Here is a 20,930-nt window from a genome sequence, read left to right as displayed (position 1 = left end):
GCTGGCTGATGGAGGACCTCAGTTTTCTTCAGGCTGACTTCCAGGCCAAACATTTTGGCAGTTTCCGCAAAACAGGACGTCAAGCGCTGAAGAGCTGGCTCTGAATGGGCAACTAAAGCGGCATCGTCTGCAAAGAGTAGTTCACGGACAAGTTGCTCTTGTGTCTTGGTGTGAGCTTGCAGGCGCCTCAGATTGAAGAGACTGCCATCCGTGCAGTACCGGATGTAAACAGCGTCTTCATTGTTGAGGTCTTTCATGGCTTGTTTCAGCATCATGCTGATGAAGATTGAAAAGAGGGTTGGTGTGAGAACGCAGCCTTGCTTCACGCCATTGTTAATGGAGAAGGGTTCAGAGAGCTCATTGCTGTATCTGACCCGACCTTGTTGGTTTTCGTGCAGTTGGATAACCATGTTGAGGAACTTTGCAAAGACACACCTGTGTTGCTTAAGAGACTTGGAATCAACGGTAAACAAATCAGTGTTGGGAAAAGAAAGAAGGATAAAAAAATTGGCTTTAATAAAATTCTTTCAATGTAGCTCCAATGGTTTAATATAACAAGAGATTGATATTAATAATCAATCAAAATATTCAATTAGAAATATAAACACCATCTTCACAGGTCAGTCAAGGATAAATAATAAATAATTGCCTTGCTAAGAATGCACACATTCCATGGAAAATGTATATTTTAAATTAACAGTTAATTGGTAATTTGATTTTCTTCCATGTATAATTACTGATAGTAATAAATCTGATGTGTAGTTTTAGTGTTCTAACAGTCTGGTGTTTCCCATCTATCCAGAATAAACATCTCATTATAATGTATAACCAGGAAGACAAGGATATTTTGTTTACCTTGGGGTACACTTTAAGCTTCAAATTATATATTCAAACTCATCAAAAAATTGGTTTGCCTTTGAAAACCACAATCATCTCTGAACATAAAAAACAGATTGGGAGAGAGTCCAAATTATAACAGATAGATGTGAAATAACCAGTTGGTACCTGAACTATTTATTTTACTCAGTAATGAAACTTTTGAGTTTAATTAGCTGCCATCTTGACATTCATTAACATGAATTCATATATATTCTGGCATATTGCAGTGAACTGGGATTCACTGGTAGGGTATGGTTGGCCCCACCGCATGGCTCCACCCCCACCTTCCCACATATAACCTTGGTTTCCTGCCTAAAACCAGAATCCTTCTGAAGGCTACTGTTGAACCCTACCCTTAGTTGTAAGCTAATAAAAGCATTTGTTCTCCCTCCAGTCATGAGAGCTTTTATTCATGCTACAATTTTATTAGCTTATTCTTTAATGGAAGTGCTACTAAAGCTAGGTGTGCTGCTGGTAGACTCTCTGTCCCCCACTGCAGCTGAGGAGTTCACATATTGGCTAGACTGCTTCCAGGCCTACCTGAACGCGACCAAAGACGTCTTCCACACCGATGAACTCGGAAGGTCCTCACTCGTTTTGAGCGTAGTAACGAAAGGGTATGCAATCATCAGGGACAATTCTACATATGACGCTGCTATCAAGGCATTGAAGGCTAGGTACCTGAAGTTACAAAATGAGGTCCTAGCGAGGCATGGACTCGGTCTACGTCACCAGCAGCCAGGTGAGACCATCAATGACTACCTGTTGGATCTGTGGACGGTTGTCAAGAAGGGCAGGTACAAAGCAGCTATGGGCCCATTCATGAGGAAGAACAGATCCGGAACACTCTAGTTGCAGGAGTCCGCTTGAGGTTCAATGGGCAGTGACTGCTCGAATCGGGAAAGAAGAATCTGGCTAGCCATGTCAAGCTGGCTAAATCACTGGAACAAGTTAAGCTTGAGAACGGTGACCTCAAAGCCAGCAAGCTCACCCACCCAGGTGACCCCTTCCAATGCTGGCTGCTCCTGCTACCCCTGCCCTAATGGCTGTCACTTCCCATGCCAGGAGGTGCTTCTTCTGTGGCAAGACCCAGCATCCCTGATCTCGTTGCCCAGCAAAGGACTCAGTGTGTTCCAGCAGTGGCAAGAAAGGGCATTAGGTGAGGGTTTGTCATGCGAGGGGAAGCCCAGGGAAGTCTGCGGCCTGCACCACTCCCGGATCCAATTCCAGCCCCAAGCCGACTGCCCTGAATTCACCTGAATCCACTTGCTGTGCTACACACCGGATGGTGGCAGTGAGGAAACGGTGCAAAAAGGCTTAGCAGCCATCTTGCTGCAACCTGAATTCAAACTCAGCACCATCATTGTTAGAAGAAGGAGGAGGGTGGCCATCTTACTGCACCGCGAGGTTGACACCATCTATCAATTCCAGAGGGTCCTTTTGGTATTACTAATGGGGTCTCTATCGTCCAGTGGCAGATGGACAGAATGGTGGATGAGTATGGGTTGAAGACTACCTTCCCCTTCCTCGATAACATCACCATCTGTGGCCACAGCTTGAAAGACCATGATGTCACCCTCCAGAGTTTTCTCCACACGGTGAAAGCCCTGAACCTCACTTATAGCAGTGACAAGTGTGTGTTCAGGACTAAATGGCTGGTATCCTTGGCTATGTAATGGAGAATGGCACTATTGGACCCAATCCCGACAGGATGCCCCTGCCCCCCTGTTAGAGCTCCCCATCCCCAGGACCATGAAGCCTTTGAGAAGATGCTTAGGGATTTTCTCATATTACACCCAGTGGATCCCTCAATATACTGATAAGGTTTGCCCTCTCTTAAAAGCCACTAATTTCCCCCTCTCGGCTGAAGCTCAAATGGCTTTTAACTACCTCCGGAACCACATTGCAAAAGCTGCCATGCACGTGGTGGTGACAATGTACCTTACCAAGTGGAAAGCAACATTTTGGATCTAGCACTGGCCACTAGCCTCAACCAGGTGGGAAGGCTGGTTGCATATTTTTCCACAGACATTACAAGGCCACGAGCTCCAGAAACCATTGCTGAATGGCTGAAGCCATTTTAGAAGCCGTAAGGCACTGGAGACACTACCTGGTTGATAGAAGATTTATGCTCCGTACTAACCAATGCTCACTTGCATTCATGTTCAATAAAATCAAGAGTGGCAACACTGTCTATTTGCCAGGAGCCCTTAATGACTCTCCAGATGCCTTATCCAGAGGAAGCTGTCTGTAATGGAAGGTTTAAACCGTGTTTCTTACTTTTGCAGCCTTTGCTTCTGCAAGGCCGAGAACCTGCTTGTTTTTTAAAATAAGCAGACATAATCTAATTTACACCATGAGGCCCAAAATACATATTTAGTAGAGACACCTAAATTCCACCATGGGGCTCAGGATGCACTTGAATCAGAAGACATTATCTAATTTACACTATGGGGCCCAGGGATGCATATGAATCAGTAGACATTATCCAACTTCCACCACGAGGCCCAGAGTTGCAGTTTTCTTTTGTTGGTCGCAGACTGTCAGGAGACCTTGCAGATAATTAAATCATTTGTTCAAAGAGATAATATCTGAAGTAAACAATTTTTGTGTAATATGCTGAAGTTTGAGACTCTCCAAGAGGTGGCAACATCTCTCAGCAAGAAGAAGAACTTCAAGAGTCCAGCTAACGTCCCGGTCGAGGGAGGTGGAGAAGCTGCTACCGGCGCCCCGACAACCTACTACAAGTGTGCAGTCGTCGCCTTGCTTCGGCAGTTCGGACCAATCCAGGCGTTGATAAGTATAATGGGGAAGGGCTTACATATTGTAGTGTGAATTCAGCTTTAGATTTAGTAATAAAGATTTGTATAAACTGAACTGCTCTCGGTGTGTGTGTGTGTCTGTTTTCTTTCGGTAGTTCGAACACTGTGACCAATCTAAAATGAACAAAGTGAGAGGTATAAGTTTACCCAAGACAGTACCCTGAACAATTTATTTTAATGACTGCAATGTGGATGTGGAGTGCAAAAGAAAAAGAATCCATTGTTACTCTGGAATTGCAACCAAACTTTCAAAAGCAAATAAAAATAATACTCTGAAGAATGCAAAATGTTTGACACATCGATGCAGGTTATGATCATTGAACTTTAAAAGTTACAGGAAAGTCAAGTTATCATTCCTGATTAACAAACATCTTCAAATACACTGAGAAAAGTATGATCAGTAATTAATATTCAATTGTAAATTGAGATTTATTATTGCATGTTGAACAGATTGCAATGTGAAATATTGCATATTATTGACATCCATTTTCTACTTTATTTGATTTGCAAATTAGATTTAATTAGTACAATTAATTTACTGTTTCATCTCTCCTAATTAATATGGAAGTAATGCTATGTAAATAAAGTGAATATTTTCCCTTCATTATATTTACAAGTTTTTTTCACATAAGCAAAATAAAAATATGGTCGGACTATCCATGTTGTATGTTGCATTATCGTTGCCTCCTATTTGCATCATTGGTGATGTTTAGGTTTTTGTGTTCTGAGGTAGTCTAATGAAGTCTAGATGAATGGGAAGACTGTCTCCACCTCACTGTATTAACAAATGTACTGTGAAATGAATCATAGCCACCTCAGTCCAGATCCATGATAGGCTTGCAACATATATCAGCATATAAATTGACTTTCAGATAAGTCGCATCTCCATTTTCAGCTTCATTTTCATAGTTTTATCATATATCAGGCAAATAAGTCAATTTTCTGCAAGGAACAAGACGGAGACTGATGTTCAGGCCTATTAACAGCAACCCAAATTTGTAACAACACCCTAATCGCCAAGTGACAAATCTGTAAATTAAGCAAGTAAAAACAAACAGAAAAAAAAAACCTTTTGCATCTGACCATGAAGATGCCAAACGGAGTTGGGTCCAAGTTTTCATCATTCACTGTAGCTGGAGTCAACGACTGCATTCTCAGCTTAGCGTACAATGCCATCTGCATCAAAGAAGTTTCTTTGCTGCCCAATTGTGCTCGGTGCAGGAACCATGGCTACATGTCAGCTCCCAACAGGAACAGGGACCTCCTGCTGCTGACAGGAACAGAGACTTCAAGCTCTACAATTATAAAATGTCTAGGTGAGTTATGGTGGTTCCCAGCAGTGGGGAGGGGTCAGGGAGTGGTGGCACCAGGAGTGGGGAGGTGCTTCCGGGTCGTCTTCTATGTCAAATATACATCTAGTGGTTCTTCGAGTTGAATTTAAGGTCACATTTTGTATCTGGTGTATAAGTGAACCCCAGATTTTTGAGTGCTTTTTGGAAGTTTTAGGACTTGACTTGTATGGTGTAATGTACAGTAAATAACTTTCTTTCATCTTGATAGGTCAGTTCTGTGGCTCAAATTGGACAAATGAGGTCCATTATTCATAAAATCTGATCTAGGAAGGTCAAGAGAACCCACAAGGCAACCCCAAAGAGGTAAATCAGACAAGTTACTTGGTCTGTCTTCTGCTTCTTATTGTTCATCCAGAACTCTGGTGCAGCCAATAAAGCCACCATCTGATAGTGCCAGTGATCTGGTTTCAATCCTGCTCCCTTGGTGACACTTGCATGTTCCCCTAGTGAGTTTTATCCGAGTGTTCCAATTTCTGCCCACATGCCAAAGATGAAAAGTTGGCAGGTTAATTACTTTCTGTAAATTGCATCTAGAAATGTGTATTCAATGGTAGAATTTAGGGAGAATTGATGGGAATATATGAAGAATAAAAAGTTGTATACACAAACTGTGCATAACTGTTGAGGTTGTATTTGGTGTATCTTCTGTTCCTCTTTGGCTGCAGCCAGAAAGAATATCAGGGAATTTGCATATTGTTCTTATGTATATGACAATAAACTCACATTGAACTTAGTGTAATTGGATGATTAGTGGTTGGTGAGGACTTGTTGGGTCTGTTTTTATGTTGTGTCTGTCCATGATGTGATTTATCAAGTTATAGGCTTTGCTAATATTTAAAAGACTGATAAACAGATTGTAACCCTTCCCTCCCTTGAGTTACATAAATTAAGCTGTGTGAACTGTTCCAAACATTCAAAGCCTTGATTGGTTTGAATTACATTCAATTAAACTCAATTTACCATCTTTTTGCTTCTCCATTATGTTTTTTACACAGCAGGTGTATTCCAGGAAATTATTCCCATTTTCCTGGAACACCTGCTGTGTAAAAAGCACAGAATGGGAATGAGGGTGTCATTCCAGTTCTGACATTTTAACTTCTAGACCCCTTGTAAATTTCCTGGAACTCCTGCTGAACTGCAGGAATTCCATGACCAAGGGGATTAATGAATAGAATTCATAAAGCGGACTTCTGGTATGCGGTCTTTACTTGCATAAAGAATGGAGTTTTGGAGTTTGGTCGTTCATGTGTGAATGACTGATGCTGAGATGTCGAACATTCTTCAGGCCAGTAAATCACGCAAAGTCTATCTAAAAAAAACATAAAGACCCTCTTCTGCATCATGTGTATCAATCAGTCATGGGTTCTCCCAGGCACATTGGTATTTCTTTTTATCAGGAAATAAAGATAGCACCTTTTGTGTGGATTTACAAACCTTTTAGAATGAGTTACAGGTACATTACTTCCATTAAATCCAGAATTATTTATAGTGGGAAACATAAAAGGAACAAGACCTAAACTTAAAATTGTCTATACCAAATGAAATTTGTCAGAATAGCATTGGGAGAAGCAAGACAATATATTGCAGTGACTTGGAAATCCGATGCATTTTTAGATATGAGAAGATGGTAAGAAGAAATTCAAAGTTGTATCCCATTAGAGAAAATTTCAAATAATTTGAGAAATAAAGATCTCATATTTTGTGAATCTGGAGCCCGTATATATGAATTTTAGGTTTAAATATGTAGAAATGTTCTTCTAGCCTGTTAATCCTGTGATAACCTTCTTCCTTAAAATGAAAATGGTTAGATTAAATCTGTTGAATTCCAATGTGTTGGGCAGTGAAGCTCTGGGCAATCCATAATATTATACTGTTTCTTTCTCTTTCCTTTTAATACTATATATAACTCTTTGTATAAATATAAAGAGTTATTCTTTGTGAAGGGAGAGGGAGGGAAGGGGTGGGGTTATAACCATCATGTAATGAATGGAGATTTTGTTAAGTTAAACAACTATCTTATTGTATAATGGTTTATTAGTTAAATGTATAGAAAAAAACATTTAAATAAAATTCTGTATACAACAAAAGGATAATACTAAAAGATATCCAGTCCTGTAAGATGCATGCCCTTACTGGAATCTCTCATCATACAAATAGAGGACTTCCCTAATTCCAAGTATTAGCCACAATTTATCAGTGAACTTTTAAGAAATGGATCTGTCTTCAATTTGGCGCAATAATATGTGTACATATCACCTGGAGTCATTACAACATGAGAAAGTCATTTGGCTCCTTGAACTCATTATTTGGATTATGGATCTATGTCCTTTGTCTACTTTGCTTAGATAACCTTTGATATTTTTGCTGACAATTTCAATCTGTTTTTCTGAAAGAGATTGGTATGATAACTGATGGAAAAAATATTTCCACTGGTTGGACAAGGCCCAAAATTGAGGGTGAGACATTTCAAACTGAGATGAGGATAATTCTGCCCAAAATGCATTTCACTGCCCTTATGCTGTGGATGTTCAAGTCTTGTGAATATTTATAAACACCAAGGTAGTCAAGGGTATGAAAATCAGTATGAAGCTAAACAAGGCTGAAAATCATCTTAAATTCACTGGCACGCAGAACAAGCTTAAATCATGTGGCTGACTTCTATATCAATTGCATTTTTAATTCAGTGGTAAGATGGTGTAAACAAAGATAAATAGTGAAATATGCATGCTTGCCCTTTAGGTTCTTTGAAAAACAGCAAGCAGAAGGATACCTCAAAATGAGAGGGAAGAGGAGAATGAAATCCATCATATTTAGGCAAAATTGTGTTCCTCTGGGTCACTTACTGCAGTAAAATGGGTTGCAAAAATCAGGAATGAGATAACAAGTTCCAAGAGGAGTTACAGTAACTGAGCTAGATACCATATTTGACAAAGCCACACCACCCCATCCCGTTGCATGATATGCATTTGAGAATATTTTTAAATGTTGAAAACCATAGGCAGAGGAAAGTCAGACTGATGGTTTATTGCGGGTACAGGAATATAATAGCAGCATTAAAAGGAACACACAAAACATATAGCAGCCATGGGAAAATACGTAATTTATAACGATCATGGGAATATTATACCGAGCATGAGAATGTAATGGCGGCAATGAAATCATTTATAGTAGGCATAGAAAATTATGATCTTGGGAATAGCTCTTTGTATTGAGTGCCATGGTATTCATATAAACAAGATATTCTCGCTAGGTCACTGCACCTTATCAATGTTAATTGCCCAGACCCATCCCTAAGCAGGGAGATCAACATATCAAGTGCCTGATTGGAGGCAATATTACAATGAACTCTGCTTAACTCTGAACCTGTTTTCCGATCTATTTAATTGATTCCTCGCCAAAGCTTGTTAATATGTTGCAGCGCAATATCATCATCTATAAGAAAAGGTGATTGACACCTTTGATTGGGTGTTAATTGTGGGAGATTAACTGTGGCAGATACTGGTATGTCGCTTTGTCTCATGTCCCATTTTAATGCAAATTGGTTTTGTCTGTCAGAATTTTGGAATACTACACCCATGTGATTATATGTGTGTGCACATTAAATGAAAATATTTTACACAATTTATGATTCTATGCATGTTATATGCACGTGCACATTATATAAGTGAAAATATGGTACTTCATACATCTACATTCAATATGTCAAGTTCATTTCCCTCTTGTAGTATAAAACACAACTCTACAATATAAAACTCTGCAGCAATATTTCTATCTTCTTTCCCTGGTTACAGCAAAATACTGAAAATAATTAAAACACAAAATAAGAACATATATAGGAAATGAAATTCAGTCTGAAACTTTAACGTGAATTTAGGTACCTCCTACTGTTACCATGCAATAAATGATGCCTGTCCAAAGGAGCAAGCATTGGGACAAGTGGTTAATAGGTTGTGTGGCACATGGTGCTTAAAGCTCTATGGAATACAGAACAAATAGAATTCAGCGACTGGCAACTTGGGACCCCCCTCAACGGGAGGCTGTCATTGCCCGGCAGGGTTGTCATTCTTCTACTGCCACTACAGTTATTTCCACCTGGAACATTCGGTGTCTAGGTGTCAACTCGGATGTAGACTCCACTTCCCCATGGAAGTCTGACATCATTGATCTGGAACTCTCATCTGGCCATTGATATCTCCACCCTCAGCGAGTCTTGGCTCACTGGCAGCGGCTCTATCCATGAGGAACACTTCACACTGTTCTGGAGCAGCCATCCTGACAGAGAGAGGCCCAAATATGGAGTTGGTCTGGCGGTGCACGACCGTCTGCTCAGTTCCATTACACAATCTGCCTCTCACTACACTTAATGTCAGAGCGGGTTCACCTCAGAAGTGGCTATCTCACCGTTTTCTCCGCGTATGCCTCAACGCTGGCTGCACAAGAGGACGAAAAAGAAACCTTGATGCTCTCCTGGAATAAACAATCAGAAGAGTGCCACAGGGTAATGAAATCGCTCTTTTTGGTGACTTTAATGCCCGCATCGGCTATGACAATGCAGCATGGAAGGGACTCATCAGTCACCATGGCACAGGTAAAGTCAATAACAATGGCCTGTGACGACTTCAGCTCTGCTCCAGCTTCGATCTATGCTTCCCCTCCACATATTTTTGCTGGACCCTCCAACTCCAAGGCCACATGGATGTATCCACATTCATGCCACTGGCACCAGCTTAACCACATCATTGTCAGAAGGAGATAACTAGCTGCTGTCACCCACTGGCGCAGCATGCACTCAGCTGATTGTAACACTAACCATGCCCTCCAACGATGCAGAATTAAGCTGAAACCCAAAAAATTCCACAGGGGCACCTCAAAACCACAGTTCCAACTCGACCCCACTGCCTTTAAAGACTCTACTCGCTCGAAGCAGTTCAGGAAGCTCCTCCACAGTCACCCTGCACTGTGCACAGTTGATGAACACCCTGACAACAACTGGATGAAACTGAAAAGCTCTGTTTCTGTTCATGCAAAAACTGCTTTTGGAATCCAGAAATGAAACCAGCCTGACTGGTTTCATGCAAGTGTGGACAAGTTTGTTTCAATACCATCCGAGAAAAGAGCAGCCTGCCAAGCACTGCAGCAGGACAAGTCTGCTTCAATGCTGGCAGCTTACCAATCTGCTAAGCAGAAAGTTCAAAGACCCACTAGGTCTGTGATGCAGGAATACTGGAGAGATCTCAGCGCGCGCATCGAGAACAGTGCGAATTGTGGCAACATCAGAGGGATGTACAATGGAATCAAAGAAGCTCTAGGTCCAGTACCTAAGAAAACTGCTCCACTCCACGCTCTTGATGGTAGTCTCTTCACAGACCTTAACTCTCAACAATATTGCTGGGGTGAACATTACAGCTCTTTCTACGCAACACCAGTCGACGTGTACCAACATCAACAACATCCTGCCGCAGCTATATGTCCGAGCAGAGCAGAGCTAGATGCTGAATTTACCATCACCGATTCAGAAAAGCAGTCCACTGCATGAAAAATAACAAATCACCTGGAATCGATGGTATCCCCTCTTGTATCTTGAAGCTTGGTGGCAAAGCGCTCATCTCTGAGCTCATAACACTATTCAAAACCTGCTGGCTCCACCATTGCATCCCGAAAGATGCAGGATGCGAACATTGTGACCCTTTACAAGAACAAAGGTGAACACCAAGACTGCAACAACTACCGTGGCATCTCATTGATCATCTTTGAAGGATAAAACTCTGTTGTGCAATCCTCCCCCACCTGCAAACCTTCTCCAACAGAATACTGCCTGAAGGGCAATGTGGCTTTCAACCATCTCGATCAACTATCGACATGGTCTTCACCTTTCGCCAACTACAAGAGAGATGCATTGAACAACGCAAACCCTCTCTGTGTGCTTCATCGACCTCACCAAGGCTTTTGACTATGTTAGTCACTCAGACCTATTTCATGTCTTAAAACATCCTAGTTGCTCTGACACACTACTGTCCATCATCATCCAGTTTCACAACAACATGCAGGCCACTGTCCAATTCAACAGCTCAAGATCAGAAGAGTTCCCATCCACTGCAGCATAAAACAGGGCTGCCTACTCACTCCAGTTCTGTTTGGCATTTTCTTTTCTGCTCTTCAGGCATAGCCCTGTACACAAGAGCTCCGGAAAACATTTAATCTTTCACAGCTCTGGGTCAAGACTAAAATCAGAAGAGTTATGGTTCGAGAACTGCTCTATGCAGATGATGCTGCCTTCGTGGTTCACTCCCGCCAGAGCTGCAAACGTTGTGCGATGCATTTGCATCTGCCTGCACTGAATTTGGTCTGAAAAATCAGCCTGGGCAAGACAGTCATCTTTAACCAACAAACCCACGACACTTCATCACTTACCATCAATGGGTCGATGGTCGCCAACGCAGAGAAATTCTGCTACTTGGGCTCCACCATGACAACAATGAACTCACTCAACACAGAACTGGACACACGTCTGAGAAAACCATCCACTACCTTCAGATGCCTCCGTGTCCAGATGTGGGATAACTGCCACCTCCCCACCAAGTTGAAGATCCAAGTCTATGAAGCCTGCATGCTGAGTACTCTTTTCTACGGCTGTGAATCCTGGGTCACATACAGAAAGCAAGAACACCAGCTTAACGCATTCCATTTCCGCTGCTTCAGATCCATCCTAGGCTACTCATGGCACGACAGAGTCACAAGTCCTGGAGAATACTGGAAATACGGACCTCTACTCAATCATCCGTGCTTGCCTCCTGCAGTGGGCTGGCCACATTGTCGATATGGAGGATGGCCGATTGCCCAAAGATGTCCTCTATGGTGGGCTACCAGATACTTCCCGCCCTGTTGGCCACCAAAGTCTTTGCTACAAAGATGTAATCAAGTGCAATCTCCAGTCATTCCTTGTCAACCATACTGACTGGAAGGACCTCACAAAAAAAAAATCGCACTTCATGGCGTTCCGTGATTTGCAGTGGCACATCACAATGTGCCAACAACTTCAAAAAGTTCTGTGAGGGCAGAAGAGCTACAAGGCACCGTGTTCATCTTCGCTGGCGAAGTGAGCCATGATGATGATGGTTTTAAAGGAAGTTATAAAGGAGGAGAGATGGTCAGGGAAACCGTAGGTGAATTAAGGAAATTATACTTGGGGGGGTGGGGTGGGGTGTGAGGATGAAATTTCAAATGGTAGAAACAAAGATTATAAGTCAAAGGCTGTTTTTTTTTAAATCTGAGAAGGTAACTAGTTCAGATTTGAGAGAAGTAGAGGATTCCCAATATCAGTTAGCCGGGAAAGAGACTGAAAATGCTTCAATATGGGGTAGAATATGAAAACTTGCTGAAGGAACTCAATGGCATTGGCAACATCTGTGGAGGAAAATGAACTGATGATGTTTTGCATTGATACCCTTCATCATCTAGTAGGGATTGGGTGAGGAGGTTGTGTGATTTAGATGAAGTGAGGCTGAGAGTGGTGAAAGAGGACTTTTTTGAGCTGAGAGATGACCTGAGGAGAAAAAGAAATTAAACTGGTTAAACACAGTTAGGACAAAGGGAAGCAAGGCTGTAAGTAATGGAAATAGACTGACACAATAAATGTTGTCCTAGTATGTCCTCTTCAAATTTATTTGTCATACGATTGTACCAGTTACAAAAAAGTTGCTGCAATGGTAGCACTGCCGCAGACCCACTGAGATTGAGGAGCAAAGACACAGCGCTGCCCCGTAGGATCCTGTTCCTCAGTCTGACTGCTGTTGACTCTGTACAGTATTTAACTGGCCAACGGTGGTCTGAGCCCAAGATGGTGGTGCCTATGATCGGCAGTGGCCTTGAGAGGTTTAAGACTACAGGGCACCAGAGACAGAAAAACCACCCGTCAACACCCTCCCCCCCACCATGTTTGAGTCGAAGAAGCTGGGGAAATGACTCATGGGACAGTGCCCAAGGCGGCACACCAGTGAGGGGCTGTGAGGATGAAGAACACACACGGTGACAGGTTGTTGGTGACCTGAGGCAAAGAATATGCATATGCTGGAGGCTGCTGGCAACTGCAGTCAAGCGACTCTCACCAAGCTGCGGACTATTAGAGACTGGCTGAAGGGGTAACAGGCTTCTGAAATGAGACATGAGAGGGTGCCAGCGTCTCCATGATCATGTCAGAGATATGCATCTGGAGCTCGGGTTGCCATGGTGTGACTGAAGACTGTGGCTGTGAGAGTGATCGAGGAGAATCCATGGACACTCAGTAAATCTGTGGGGGGTAAGGGGGAAGATTCTCTTTTGCTTCTCTTTCTCTGGCTGTATGGGGGGCTGGGCAATTTCTGTTTCTAGCAAATCTTTGTCTGCCTTATAGTAGACTAAAGAGGATTATGTGTAATATCACATAGAACACATCACAGTACAGGCATTTCCGCATTCCATCAGGCTATGTCCAGAGGGGAATCAGACTTCTAGGTAACTGCAATACAGTTCCTGGCCACTGCTAATGCAATCTTAAGAAATTCTAATTGGTACCTGGACAGCCTCATTTAAGTCTTATGTCCATAATATTTCCTAGAAGAAACAATTTCGGACTTAGTGACAATTGCTTCCTAATAATCTGGTTTAATAAAATTCTTACATTCTCCCAAAAATGTTTCAGTTTAGAGCATGATCAGGTAGAATATATCTAATATAACAGATACATTAGAATTTAATTTATGCAATTTCTGCAGGGTAAGATATAACTGATGCAAAAAATTATATTGCACCAGTCTATATCTTACATTAATTGTATTTGTCATGCAATCTTGCATAAATCAGATCAGGTCTTTTCATTAACACTAATATTCAAGTCTGATTCCCACCTTTGTTTTGATTTGTATAACTCCTGCTTAGGAGTGTCCTGTCTTAGGAGTGTCCTGCTTAGGAATGTCCAATTGAAGCAGAAAGTACATTACTGGTGTAAATTTATTTGTGATCCCCTTTCAAATTAGAATCTCCAATTCACTGCACTCTGGTAAAATCATGGTCGGTCCTAGAAGAAAAGCTTTTAATTGAAAGTAGCAGTAGTTTTATGGATATTGTATTTATTTTTTAACTGTTCAAATGACATTAATTACCCTCGTACATAGCAATCTTCTGCATGTCTAATCCCTTTACGGGACCAAGCATGTAGAATTAAATTGTCCATAGTTAAAGGAATTATTCTATTTTGAATCAAGGGCATTTTTGGAGTCATTTTTTTTCCCTTGGACCAATTAAATTATCCAATTTCTGCCAGATATTCAAAATAAGATTTATTAATGGTGCCCCTCTTCAGCAGAAATATATTGTGTATCCGATTTGTATATAAAGTCTTCAGTCACTCTCTCATCGACTTTGTGCGGTTCAATTTCTGCCCATGAAGAATTGTCTATTTCATCAAAGAGGGAAGAGACAAATTTAATTTGGCCTGTCCAAAAATAATATTTGACATTTGGGAGTTATATACCTCCCATATGATATGTCCAAGTTCTATGGAGATTCTGGCTAACTTACCTTTCCAAAGAAATTTCTTAATTAATTTGTTCAAGTTTTTAAAGAAAATTCTGCGGAATTGTTATTGGAAGAGATTAGAAAAGATATTGTAGATGTGAGAATACATTCATTTTAATACAGTTTACCATTCCAATCAATGTTATTGGGAGAGTTACCCATTTACTTAAATCTTCTTCAGCTTTCTAAAGCAAGGAGAGATTGTACAAATTACCCAAGTTTTTTAAATCATTATTTACTTTGTCCTCAAATATGTAATCCCATTTATTGGCCATTTGAATTGTGTTTCTTTTACACTCTGCATAGTCCCCAGCCATTAAAGAAATAATTGCACTCTTATTCCAATTTATTTTATACCCTCCTATAATCTTCCAATTGCAAGTGGAGTTTTTGTGGAGACGTTACAGGTTCTGTCAGATAAATTAATACATCATCAGCAAAGAGACTGATCTTATGTTCATCTTGGTTCACTCTAAACCCCATAATGTTTAGGTCCCATCGAATAGTTTCTGTTAAGGGCTCTATGAATAGGGTTAGAGATAGTTGACAACCTTGTCTACTAGACTTGGATAGTAGGGATGTTGAATATATTTTACTATTGGTCACAACTCTAGCCTTTGGTTCATTAAATAGAGCTCAAATCCAATTTATAAAATTTTGATCTAATCCAAGTTTCTCCAATATTTTAAATAAAAAGTTGCACTCCAATCTATCAAAGGATTTTTCTGTTTGCAGAGCAACTGCAGCAATAATTTGACCTCTTTCTGGGCTAAATGAATTACAATATGCAGTCCTGTTACATTATCTGCTGACTTTCTTTTCATCAAAAATCTAGTTTGATCCATATTTATCAATTTAGGCAAATATTTTGCCAATCTATTTGCCAAGGCCTTGGCTAGTATTTTATAATTTGTATTTAACAAATAAATCGGCCTATATGATGATGGATTCAATGGATGCCTATCTTTCTTAGGAATCACCATTATTATTGCTGTTGAGATGGATTCCAGCAAAGTGTGTGATCCAACTGACTAATTCAATACCTCCATAACGAGAGGGTTTAATAAGACCTTAAGTTCTTTGTAAAATTTTGGTGGAAAGCCATCTTCACCGTGGGACTTATTAATATGTAGTGAATTCAATGCCTCCTCTATTTCCAATTGAATAAAGGGTTAATTCAGTTCTATCCATTCAGTCCAATCTAAATAAGACAAAGCTGATCATGACAGATAATCATCTATTTTATTAACACCTCTTTGTGATTCCAATTTATATAATTTAGAATAAAATGATTTAAAGGCCTCATTAATTTCCTGTGATTTATAAGAGATCCAATTGGTTTCTGTTTCAAATGCATTGACTGCATGATAAATAGTTCTGTTTTCAATTCCCAAGATAGGACTTTATGAGCTCTTTCCCACAGCTCAGAATATATTTGTTTTATTCTTGTGTTTGCTTTTCCTATCTTATATGTTTGTAAGGTGTTGTATTGAAGCTTTTTTACTGATAAGTGCACTTCGTTTTTAGTTCTCAGCTTCTTAACTGTAAGTCCTTCTCCAAATGCTATATTTATTTTTCTAATATATCTACCTCCCGTGTGTATTTTTTTTTAGTTTTTGAAGTATAACTAATAATTTGACTTCTTAAATAGCTTTTAAAGTATCCCATACAGTAAATTTATTGGCAATAGAATGACAGTTAGTTTCACAAAAGATTTCAATATGTCTCCTAATAAAATCACAGAATTCCGATCTTTTCAACAGCATTGGATTGAAATGCCACCTATATACCATATCCTTTTGATCAGGCATAGCAATTACTAACAATAGAGATGACAGGATCCTCACCTTATCTCACCCTCTTTCTATCTTCTCTCTTACACAAACTGCCACCCATTCACTACCCTGCATGCATGCACAAACAAATTTATCTGCAAACACACCATAGTCCCACACACACTCGAGTACAGTCCTCTACATGCACTCTCTCATACATTCAAAAACAGATTAATGAACACACATCTCATTTACCAGACACTCAAATGCAGAAAGGTTCTCATCACAGCTTCTGGAATCAAACACATTCATGGAGCAATATATTCACTTGGCTACCCCAGAAAAGAGGCAGGAGTTGGATGGATGGGCTATGGGGGGTAACAATGGGGTGACAGTGGGGACAGAAGAGGGTGGGACAGTGGCTTGTTGGTGGTGTCAGGGAGATAGTGGTGTCGCAATTGGCTGTAGAATTGCAGAGCACTGCTGAATGAAAAGTTAAGAAATTTGACAAATAATTATCCACTTAATTTGTGTAGCATGAATAAAAACATGACTCAAGGGAGAACAAACACTTTTATCAGCTTATATCTAAGGGTAGGGTTCAACAGTAGTCTTCAGATGGATTCTGGTTCTAGGCAGGAAACCAGGGTTATGACCAGAAGGGCTGAGATGGCCTGTTTCCGTAATTGTTATATGATTATATGGTTATATGTGAGCAGATGGGGGTGGAGCCGGGAGGCAGAACCAGCCATCAGTACAACACCCTACCAGTGAATCCCAGTTCACTGCATTCACTCCTTCCTGTAGAATTTAGGGTCTATGAATGAAGACAGAGAACATGGGTTCAGAAACAAGTGGTAAAAAAAAAGTTATTTACAAATTTTTAAAATTTAAGCAATCTGGGGGTCTGGAAATTCTGGTGGAGCGCCTTAACACTAGAGGGGCCTTGGACTTCTTGGGTGTCCTGGGCCCCTTGTGAGGGAAGAGAGGTAGACTGGGTCTCCAGCTTGACGATGGAGGGGGATTCACTTTCCTCCTGAAGTGGATCCCCTGAGGCCCTGACTGGGAGTGGTGAGAATAAGCTCCATGGCTCAAAGGGCACCTGAGGAAATGGACCCTATGTCCTGGCAGGTGCCAGGTCCCTGATGGAGATGGTGTCCTCCCTGCCATCCAGGTATGTGGGAATGGTGTGAAGCAGTTTCACCCTTTCCACCAGGGGTTTGGTCTTATTTCTCCTCACGCGCTTCCTAAGAAAGACTGGACCAGGAGTGGTGAACCAGACTGGGAGTGTAGTTCCTGATGCCAACCTTCTTTTGAAACTGAATAGGAGCTCATGAGGAGTAGCATTGGTTGCGGTACATAGAAGTGACCAGATGGAATGGAGCACCATGGGGAGGACTTCCTGCCAGCATGAATCTGGAAGGCCTTTTGACTTCAGGGGCCAGTTTGACAGCCTTCCAGGCCATGGTGTTCTTCTTTTCAACCTACCCATTCCCCCAGGAGTTGTAGCTAGTAGTCCTGCTGGACACGATGCCCCTCATCAGCAGGTACTGACGAAGCTCATAGTTCATGAAGGCTGAGCCCCAGTCACTATGAATACAGCTGGGATACCTGAACAGAGTGAAAATGGAGTCGAGGGCCTTCATAACTGACATAGTGGTCATGTCTGGGCATGGAATGGTGAACAGGAAGTGGGAGTACTCATCAATGATAGAAAGGAAGAAAATGTTCCCATTCATGGAAGGGAGAGGTGACAAAATCGACACTGAGCTGTTTGAAGGGCCTGAATTACTTGATCAGATCCGCAATTGTGAGGCAAAAGAAGTGTGGCTTGCTCTCTGTGCAGACCTAGCAACACCTGATCATTTCCCTGACGTCTTCCAATGGGCAGGGCAGATTGCATGCCTTGACAAAATGAGCCATGCGGGTAACCCCTGGCAGAGCTCATTATGCATAGACCGCAGTTGGCTGGTGTGTGCAGAGGGACAGTGTAATGGAAGATTTAAACCTTGTTTCTTATTTTTGCAGCCTTTCCTTCTGCAAGGCTGAGAACCTGCTTGTTTTTTAGAATCAGCAGACATAATCTAATTTACACTGAGGCCCAGGATGCATATTTAGTAGAGACACCTAAATTCCACCATGGGGCCCAGGATGCACTTGAATCAGAAGACATTATCTAATTTACACTATGGGGCTCAGGGATGCATATGAATCAGTAGACATTATCCAACTTCCACCATGAGGCCCAGAGATGCAGTTTTCTTTTGTTGGTCGCAGATTGTCAGGAGACCTTGAAGATAATTAAATAATTTGTTCAAAGAGATAAGATCTGAAGTAAACAATTTTTGGGTAGTATAAGCCATGGTCCCACTGCTGAAGTTTGAGACTCTCCAAGAGGTGGCAGCATCTCTCAGCAAGAAGAAGAACTTCAAGAGTCCAGCTGACGTCCCGGTCGAGGGAGGTGGAGAAGCTGCTACCGGCGCCTCGACAACCTCGCTTCGGCAGTTGGGACCAGTCCAGGCGTTGATAAGTATAATTGGGAAGGACTTGCATGTTGTAGTGTGAATTCAGCTTTAGATTTAGTAATAAAGACTTGTATAAACTGAACTGCTCTCGGTGTGCGTGTGTCTATTTTCTTTCGGTAGCTCAAACACTGTGACCAATCTAAAATTAACAAAATGAGAGGTATAAGTTTACCCAAGACAGGTACGGTGGGAGATATGGTCTACATGGATTTTAGCAAGGCATTTAACAACGTCTCCCATGAGAAACTCATCCAGAGAGGGTGCAGAGAAAATTTACCAGGATGTTGCCTGGTTTGGGGAACAAGTCTTGAGAGGCAAGATTAGCAGAGCTGGGACTTTTCTTTTTGGAGTGTAGAAGGATGAAAGGAGATTTGATAGAGGTCTACAAGATTATGAGAGGCATAGGTAGGGTGAACAGCCAGCACCTGTTTCCCAGGGGAGGAATAACAAACACCAGAGAACAAAGTGAAAGGACAGAAGTTCAGGAGAGACATCAGGAGTAGTTTTTTTTTAAAAGAGTTGTGGGTGCCTGGAATGCCTTGCTGGGGATGGTGGTGGAGGCTGAAACAATAGGGGCATTTAAGAGACAATTAGGCAGACACATTGATGAAAGAAAAAGAGTGTTATGGGATAGGGAGGGTTTAATACTTTTTCAAAAGAAGGAATATATGGCTTGGCACAACACTGAGGGCCGAATGGCTGTTCTATGTTATATTGCACATATTTCCTCTACAGTATTTGATTGTCAACATTTACAATCTGTAATCTGATTGCTATTGATATACATTTTCAACAAAATACTATGAATAATTCAATCTATTTGCTTTTAATGTTACCAGTACTGTGTGGTGTTTTCAGTTCTTTGATTTTTGCTTATTTTCAATTTTAACTGTTTCCCATGGATTGAGCCTCATGTTTAAATAATCTCTGATCGGCGGTTACATCTACTAGAAATCGGTCTTTAACCTTGATGCTGAGAGCTATCAAAATTGGACAGCCTTAGGGTTTGTCTGTTTTGTAAATCTATTCCAAATTGATTAATAGGCTGAGATTTAGTATTAAGGGCTTATCTCATTGGTGGAGACGTCGCTGCGACTCGGGAGACCAAAAATTGGCTTGTGCTCTCACCAAGGCGACGCCAGAGAAATGTCTGAGACATCTCCAGATAAGGTGACAACCAATTCGTCCAGAAGTCATGGGGACATATTCTCAGTTGCTGCGACATCACCGATAGGTCACTATGGGTTTCCGCAAGGTTGCGGGGACATTGCCGTGACTTCTCCCTGTCTATATATACACCTAGATCTACAACTAGATCTATCATTCACTTTTCAGATGTCAGACAGTCAAGAACTCTTACCATGGACATCTGCAATGAGGCTGTTATGCTGTTGGAGCAGGATCCCTCCCTGGAGAATGAGCAGAAGGAGGTCTTGGCCCTCGTGAACAAGCAAAGGCCAGGGCTAGGGATACGGCCAGAAAGGGTGTCAAGAAGGCAAAGACAGTGTGGGTACGTGAGTGGCTCCTACAACGGCAATACCATGACTGGTATGAGAAGCTGATGAAACACCTGGAAGAAGGGAATGTGAGGTACTTCAAAACTTTCCTGAGGGTGGATCCAGAGATGTTCAGGAACCTGGTGGCTCACCTTACTCCCAGGATCTAGAAGCAAGACACTAACTTCAGGAAGGCCCTACCCCCCGGTTCTTTGCTACAGGAAAGCCCTACAAGAGCCTGTCCTATGGCTTCTGTGTAGCTCCAAACACCATTGTCAGTATTGTCCCAGAGGTGTGCCAAGCCATCTATGATGAGTATCATGAGGAGGCCATCAAGTGTCTATCTACACCAGAGGACTGGAAGGAAGTGGCCAAGGGTTTTTCTGAAAAGTGGTACTTCCATCAAGTCTGTGGTGCACTGGATGGGAAGCATGTCAGAATTCTTGAACCTCCAGGGTCAGGCAGTGTCTACCAAAACTACAAAGGCTACTTTTCCATCATCATGCTGGCATTGGTAGATGCTGACTAT

General features: G+C 41.5%; 2 long non-coding RNA genes across 2 annotated transcripts in view; one reads left to right on the top strand and one right to left on the bottom strand.

Moving 5' to 3' along the window:
* LOC138756989 (uncharacterized) overlaps positions 1 to 20,930 on the top strand; it is a 71,297-nt gene that overhangs the window by 3,651 nt on the left and 46,716 nt on the right. The window contains exon 2 of the long non-coding RNA XR_011353258.1: positions 5,262 to 5,356. This is a non-coding gene — a long non-coding RNA (uncharacterized lncRNA). The remainder of the gene's footprint in view (positions 1 to 5,261; positions 5,357 to 20,930) is intronic.
* Positions 1 to 20,930, bottom strand: part of LOC138765016 (uncharacterized) — a 98,248-nt gene that overhangs the window by 32,045 nt on the left and 45,273 nt on the right. The gene's annotated exons all lie outside the window — the stretch shown is intronic.

Source organism: Narcine bancroftii, chromosome 1, assembly GCF_036971445.1.
Source record: "Narcine bancroftii isolate sNarBan1 chromosome 1, sNarBan1.hap1, whole genome shotgun sequence".
In the NCBI taxonomy this organism is placed as follows: domain Eukaryota; kingdom Metazoa; phylum Chordata; class Chondrichthyes; order Torpediniformes; family Narcinidae; genus Narcine; species Narcine bancroftii.
The sequence above is the reverse complement of the archived record's forward strand: the minus strand, read 5'-3'. Positions and strand labels throughout refer to the sequence as shown.